General features: G+C 31.7%; 1 long non-coding RNA gene across 1 annotated transcript; it reads right to left on the bottom strand.

Moving 5' to 3' along the window:
- Window positions 1-1912: 1912 nt before the first annotated feature.
- On the bottom strand, window positions 1913-2750 carry LOC111438702. The gene is made up of 3 exons (XR_002709717.1): window positions 2560-2750; window positions 2415-2474; window positions 1913-2089 (listed from the first exon to the last, which is right to left on the bottom strand). It is a non-coding gene; the product is annotated as an uncharacterized LOC111438702 (long non-coding RNA).
- Window positions 2751-8621: the final 5871 nt, after the last annotated feature.

The following is an 8621-nucleotide window of genomic DNA, read 5'->3' as shown; positions in this document are numbered from 1 at the left end:
TCAGATATATTCTAACTCATTATTAAAATATATCTCCAAAATATCCTCTTAATAAAAAGCCTCGTAATTAATTATTTAATTTTTAATAACAATTTTGATTATTTTAATTTAATTTAATATTTTCTATGGTATGAAAAATCAAATGTTACAACATATGGTTTACATACTAGAGGATAATGTTCATGTAATAACCTAAAGGGTCTATAGTATAGGGATAAGATTGGGTGTCTTATCCTAGTAACACTATTGATATGACCCACTTTGTAATTGTTACAAATTATTTTATCTAAATCGTTCATGTGGAGACATATGAGTGGAAGTATCTTATACAATGAGTTTCTATAAGAATTGATCATGATTTTGCCAAAGCCATGGATTTTGCCAACTCTAGGACCCTCATGGAATACATAAGTTAAGAAACATAATTTTGATGAGAGCCTACAAGTAGGTGCTTACGGAGTAATTTCATACTTATTCTTGCTATTGTTTGTTTACAGATGGACCATATATTGCAGGGAACTTTTTAATCGAGTCATTCAATTTTTATGTCATTTTTAATAATACTTTAATGTCACTCTCTCGAAACTCATGTTATTTTGTAAATTGTTTTTCATTTATCTCTCCACACACATGATTTGCACTTTTAACACTTTTTATGACACTTACTTTTTATGTTCACTTTAATTTTTTCATGTTTCCAATTTAAAAAATTAAAGATTTATACGTACATTCGTCCTCGTGAGCCTATATACCTATTCGTAATTTATAGCTTCAAAAAACATATCGTTATAATTTGTAAATTTTTTGCTTTCATAATAATATTTTGTTTTTCTTTCTCCATAGAATTCCACGATTTGTATATTGACAAAATAGGAATAAAATTTAAATTTAAGTTTGTTGTATATATGTACATATAAGCTTATGCTTTTGGGACCACGTTTATTATCTTCTTCATCCTTTAGTATTATTAGTCTCGTATGATTTATTTTACATATTAGTAAATTGGTCTACATGAGAGAAAAATATTAAACTAAAAATTATTCATAATATGCCGTAGAAATTGTATAACAAGACTATGTAAATCATAATAGAAGAAATGAAATGCCTACTGATGATGTATGCCTAAAGTCATTGCTTTGTTGTTTAATACAACTTTTTCAATTATACAATCTGAGGTGGAACGTATGGTCTATGTGCTAAGACATTTAAGGGTTTGCTTAGTTTCTAGTTATTGACATGGATTCAAAAGTTCATAAAAATAATTTATATTAAAAGTAATCAATTTGTGAAATAGTGGAAACAAAATAATATCAACTTTAAACCAACCAAATAATACCTAGCCTAAGTGCTACCGTTTAAAGAAGAATACAATTACCCTAGCTTAGATTCCATAACCTTCAACTTCATTTTGGTATTTATTTTTTCTAACCCAAATAAAGACATTTGTAACAAAATTGATGGAAATTTAACTTACAATGGTTTCTTTTGACCATGGATCATTCTTTGGCCTATTTGATTTACATATCAAGTGGGTATCCCATAATCAATGGGCTCCACGTTTGGGACAGATCTTATAATAAACTCTTGAAAATTCAATTTGCATACGATTGCTCATATAATGAAGAGTGTCCATGGCCTAATGGATAAGGCATTTGACTTCTAATCAAATGATTGTGGGTTTGAGACTGGGTTTGAGTCCTACCGACTTTAAAACTTTACAATTTTAGTTTCTTAATCTTAAAATTGTTTGGGTAAGGCATTGACGACAAACATGTGTCATACTTTTGGGTGACGGTTTGCGAAAAGAGAAAGGTAGAGCGTCAAGCATCTAGTAGACACATATGTTACAAATTTCAGACTTGATTGTTTCTGTCTGACTCAAATCGTGACCCGCACCCTATGCGCCGACCCAATTTGAGATTCATACCACCTTTGCACATCCGACCGCCTCTGCGCGTATGTTGTCGTACATGATATTTGTGCATGCGACCCCTTTGTGCATATGTTGGTCCATAACCAACGAGTGATACTTCTTTTTGCATTTGTTTGACCTTTATTTGTCTGTGTTTTTCTCGATTTCGATATTAACCTAATTTTGATGGGAAATTATGTCCAATCGGAAGAATTTTAGAAATTTTTAGCACCAATTCTGTGGAAAATGGAGATAGACATGATCATTTATATATTACAATAAAGTTGTTACTACATACATGACATGATTAATGTGTACGCAAAATATTCATATAAAATATTTCATAAAAGGTGTGACGTGCTCCCACGTTCCTAATAAAATCTTTAAAACAATAATGCGAAAAATAAATCTTGTGAAGTTTAGATAAAATAATGAAAAATAAAAACATTGACGCGAACAAATCTAAGGACTACTAAATAGACATAAATTGTGTCTACCCTACCTCTAGTTCCATGGCTTTCGTCATGGCGTCGTCATCCGTACCTTGGTGCGTAACCTTTACCTAAAAAATAAGAGTATTACGTGGTTTAAGTAGTTAAAGAAATACGTAGTAAGTGACTACACATTTGGTGTCTAGAAATACAAACACATGTGACATGATAGGTTCTAATGGCATTGCCTTAGGTAGCTTTCCAGTTCCGACAAGGTTGGATGTATAGTACTTTCCTATGCACTACCGAACCACGAGCACATGGACCCACCTGAGGGCTCATGTACTGCTTAGGCCTGTCTCAATGGACTATGACTCGCTAATGTGCTTTCAGACACCATGGAGGGAAAACACCTGCGTAACATCGTGACGAACATGATTGTCGTAAGTTGTAAAGTACACATTTGTACTAATCATAATAGAAAAGTATCACGATGCATATGACACACAAAAATTCATGAGGTCCCCATGCCTTAAAAAAAATGAAATAAATTTATAATGCAAGTCAAACCTCCATTCCATTTATAATGTAATTATGCAGACATAATTCTTATCAAATCTTTCATATACACGTCATAACACATCATAGATTATCATCGTAATAACATATTATTATAACATAGTATAGTCACACTATAGTCTAGCTTATAAACATGGCATAACACAACATTGGATAGCATAACAATCAAAATTATGACATGCTCAAGGGACACACGTATGCGTTATAATACGCAATACAATTCATCAAACCAAGCAAATAATAGAGTCACTTACTTGATAGGTTTAGCAAGGGTTGTTAGTATATCTTTGGAGCTAGTCTAATTTGGTGATGGCTTAATGGGACATTTTGAGATTAATAAAACTTACAATAGGTTGCATGAACACTTCTTTTGACCGAAGATGAAGCAGGATGTTCACAAGTTTTGTAGTCAAGAATAATTGTTTAGGGATGATGCAAAGCATGTTGCTGACTTATTCTTTAAGGAAGTAGTAATATTACATGGAGACCCAAGAATAATTGTTAGAGATAGGGATGTACTTATTCTTTAAGGAAGTAGTAATATTACATGGAGACCCAAGAATAATTGTTAGAGATAGGGATGTTAAACTTTTAAATCACTTTTGGAATGTATTGTAGGGTAAGTTGGGTACCATGTTGTTTTCAACTACATGTCATCCTCAGACTAATCGATTGATGGGATATTATTTCTAAGAATATTAAGTTTTGAGACGAAAGTTTGTCATTTGTAGAGAGAGAAATTCATAGTACCACTCATTGTTCTCCTTTTCAAGTTGTTTATGAATTTATTTCACTAACGCTCCTTGATTTGTTTCCTATTCCTTCTAATATTTTTTGTGAGTGAACCAGCCACAAGTAAGATAAATTTGATCAATGTAGTACACAAAGAGGTGAAGGGCTGCTTTAGGAATTAACAAAGAACGGAAGAAAATTATTTTGCGACCTGTGATTGGCTTTGGATACATTTTCACAAAGAGCGATTCACATCTCAAAGAAAGACCAAGTTACATTAAAGGGGGATGGCCCTTATCAAGTTCTTAAAAGAATTAATAACAATGACTATAAAATTGATCTTCTCGGAGAATTTTCAGTATGTTCTATTTTCAATGTTAATGACTTGACTCTTTTTCATGTAGGTAATAACTTTCCTGATTTGAGGACGAATCATTTTATGGAGAGGAAAGATGAACACAGAGTATTATATACTTTCAAATATATGTATATTCTATGAATATTGAACATTATATACTTTTGTTTTAAAATAACCTAAATGCATGTAAAATTTATTAAAATTTGAAAAGAAACTCATTCATATTATAACATATGTATTTAAAAATAGTATAAAGTGAATGAATAGTTTAAAAATAGTATAAAATATTGAGGTATGAGAAATTTAAAATATATATAAAAGGAAGTACAATTAGTAAAGTAATAAAAGATGAATCCAATTATAATGGAACATACACATGCTGATTCGCCCGAAGCCAAGCTCAGACGACTGGACTCATGGGATTTTAGTTTTATCAACCAATGCATGTTGTTCAAGATTTAGAAGCCGTAAGTGATTTTAACATTAATCTCGCAAATTTTAAAAATATCTAAAACAAAACTTTTCTTTTAGGTAAGTTTTAAAATTCCTAATTCTCAAAGAAACATATTTTTAAAATTTTTATCAATAAATCTATATAATGACTATAATAATATTTTGGTTATATAGGTATTTAAATAAAATTATATAATAATATTTTGGTTATATAGGTATTTAAATAAAATTATATAATAATATTTTGGTTATACAGGTATTTAAATAAAATATAATTTTAGCCGTGACACAATATTCGAGGCCAAAAACTTTATTTTAAAACATTTAACCATCTTTTATCATTATTTTCTTAATTTCTTTTTCATTTTAAAAGTGAACACGATTCTAAATAATGAAGGGTCAAGCTTTAAACTTTACCTAAAAGGAATTAATAAAATAAAAAATGAGTTACAAAAGCTAACAGGGAAGGAGTAGTGATAAAATTAAGAAAGTTAAGGTGACCGTCCCACCCTGCTATGGACTATATGTTGTAATAACCAAAATTTACACAACACTTTTAACTAATTCCGTTTAAATATAACTATGTACCACTCATTTTGGCTGTATTTATGTATATATAAGAGATAGAATCCAATTATGTTTGTAAAAAAAGGTTGAACTATCTTTGAGAAGAAAATGAAGACTCTAAGCATATTCTGTTTAATGGTGTTGGTTGTCTTGGCATCGAACAATATGATGAAGTTTTGTTTGGCAGAATCTAAGTTACAATTACCGTTCTCTCGTTGGAAAGTGACTATTTTAAATGGGATGACTACTTCAACTTTAATTGTTCATTGCAAGTCGGCAAATGACGATCTGGGCGAGCACGTACTCCGCACCGGAGATAATTATAACTGGAGTTTTAAAGAAAATTTTTGGACTTCTACGTTGTTTTGGTGCCATTTTAGCAGCAACTATGGACAAGTTAGTGGAGATGTTTTTTGGCCAGTAAAAGGGTATTGGTTTAATGATCAATGTGATGATAATAATTGCATTTGGGCAGGTCGAGAGGAAGGTATTTACTTGTATTTTGGGTCTCTCAATATATTCAAGTTAATGTATCATTGGAAATGATGCACTTTAACTTTCATTCAATTTCAATAAATAATTTTATGAATAAAAATGTTCGTTATCTTTTTTTTTAGGTTAAAAGGTTCCATTCTGATCAAATTTGATTTTCAAAATTTTAAAACTTATATTATATCTTCAAACTAATTAGTTCTAATAGGATATATAATTTAAACATTGATTGCGGAAGACTTCATTTAAATTCCATAAAACATAACCTTTATCTTAAAACACGGCCATGAACTTGTTGTGATATAGAGCCTGATGCCGAGATCTGGTACAGATATATTTGGAAGATATTTGGATAGGATTTGATATTCATATATTTATTAGATTATAGGTTGCAGGTTTGAATCTTTGGAAGGTATATTTAGTAAATTGAAACAATGGCACAGGGAGTGACTACCTCCAATAATAAAAACATATGATCTTGATCGAGTGTGTGCATTGTTGAGCGATCCTGGTATCAGAGCTAACAACTGGTATCGATCCTAACAGGACTTACGTGTTTCGAAAACATCTTTAACACGACACAAGAAAAGACTAAATAAAATAAATAAACGTCTAAGTTAAAAACAGCCTATTCTAGCCTAAGTCTAACCTGAAAAATGTAGTAGCACATGACTTGAGTATTTAAAGAATACTCAGTAAGTGACCCCACTATTGGGGTAATTTGGACGTGTACCATATACTCTACACACAACCTATACATATGAGTATGGGCTCACCAGTTAGTTTGCGCACCACTGGGCCACTTTCCTTGTCGGGCGAGCATACTCGGGGAGCTCCTTAAGCCAGACACCCGTTAGAACTAGTAACCATCACGACAGCGCTATGCAAAACATAACGATCATTGTCCTGCCATTGGATGTACGCGTCCGTACCCTCGTGATGGAATAGAGGTATCCCCCAAATGCATGAGCACACATAATGCATGAGGTCCCAAATATTTCTACTTTTATCATTAATGAATATAATCCCGCTAGCACACATAATGCTTAACATGTAATTTCTCATTATTTAGTCTACGTATCATCTTTCATTTCATTTATCATGATATCATGTCATTCATAACATGTTGTATACATACAATTTAGAAAACATAACATAACGCTCCATGCTTTAACATGTCATTTCATAACGTGCAATTCATACAACAATTACCTCAATGGTCACACAAAACAATCTAAACATAACACATCACATCACAATATATCGTATCGTAAACATGTCATATCATAAACACTTCGTGGTCATATCGTTCCCTAACTTATCATAGCCTTAACGTTCTTATACTAATCATAGTCATATCGTTATGTGAACGTACCTTAGTCATATCATCACAAGAATGTATCCTAACGCTATCGTTCTATCAATCTATCGCAAACTTATCTCTTTCTACCCATATCCTAACCATATTCTTTCATCAATCTCCCCTATCCATAACTCCGGTATGTAGCCTAACCTTACCGTTTCATGAACGTATCTTACTCCTATCGTTACCTTTCGTTTTGTGCATCCTTCTCGTATCTTATCTCAAACATATCCTTAAACACATCATATCATAATTATTATCATACAATTCACATATTATAACATAATATAAACATATTATAAGCATACCGTTCCACGGATAATTCACACATATCAGTATATATGACACGTGTAGAACCACAGGCACAAGCCTTGAGTATTTAAATTTACGAAGTAAACCAACTGTTGGTGTCGGAAAATATAATCAGATGCAATCATAGTGGGACCTACCTTTTCATGCAACTTTTCCCTCGTCTCTACTTTCCAGTCCATGTAGGGTTGTCTGTGTAATACTTTTCTATACATGACTCATGCACGTGAACATGGAACGACTAGGCTAGCTCAGATATGTACCCCAAGCTTCACTACAGGCTTGTATAAGCTCACACTGTCGAAAGCCGTGGAGGGAAAGGAGCGTGTATAATATCATGGTCTACGCGTCCGCACCAATCAAATGGGGATGTATCCCAATACATGTGGCATTTGTTTCAAATTGTGATACATATTGAAATTTATGCCCTAAAACCTCGTAATTAATTATTTAATTTTTAATAATAATTTGGATTATTTTAATTTAATTTAATATTATCTATGGTATGAAAAATCAAATGTTATTAATGTAATCCTGAACAATATATGGTTTACATACCAAAGGATAATGTTCAAGTAATAACCTAAAGGGTCTATAATATAGGGATAAGGTTGGGTGCCTTATCCTAGTAACACTATTGATATGACCCACTTTGTATTCTTACAAATTGTTTGATCTAAATCGTTCATGTGGAGACATGTGAGTGGGGTATCTTATACAATGAGTTTCTATAAGAATTGATCATGATTTTGCCAAAGGCAGGGATTTTGCCAACTCTAGGACCCTCGTAGAATACATAAGTTAAAAAACATACTTTTGATGAGAGCCTACAAGTAGGTGCTTATGGAGTAATTTTATACTTATTCTTGCTATTGTTTGTTTCCAGATGGACCATATACCGCAGGGAATTTTTTAATCGAGTCATTCAATTTTTATGTCATTTTGAATAATACTTTAATGTCACTCTCTCGAAACTCGTGTTATTTTGTAAATTATTTTTCCTTTATCTCTCCGGACACAGATTTGCACTTTTTATGACACTTACTTTTTATGTTCACTTCGATTTTTTCATGTTTCCTATTTTAAAAAATTAAAAATTTATACGTCCATTCGTCCTCGTGAGTCTACATACCTATTCGTAATTTATAGCCTCAAAAAATATATCGTTATAAGTTGTACATTTTTTACTTTCATAATAATATTTTATTTTTCTTTCTCCATAGAATTCCACAACTTTTATATCGACAAAGTGTGGATAAAATTTAAGTTTAAGTGTGTTATATATATGTACATATAAGCTTATGCTTTTGAGACCATGTTTATCATTCCTTTTGAGACCATGCTTTTCAGACGATGTATTTTATATATTAGTAAGCTGGTGTACGTGAGAGAAAAATATTAAACTAAAAATTATTCATAATATGC

This window comes from Cucurbita moschata, unplaced genomic scaffold (assembly GCF_002738365.1).
Source record: "Cucurbita moschata cultivar Rifu unplaced genomic scaffold, Cmos_1.0 Cmo_Scf00081, whole genome shotgun sequence".
Taxonomy (NCBI): Eukaryota; Viridiplantae; Streptophyta; class Magnoliopsida; order Cucurbitales; family Cucurbitaceae; genus Cucurbita; species Cucurbita moschata.
Note: the sequence above shows the minus strand (reverse complement) of the source record. Positions and strands in the feature narration are given on the sequence as shown.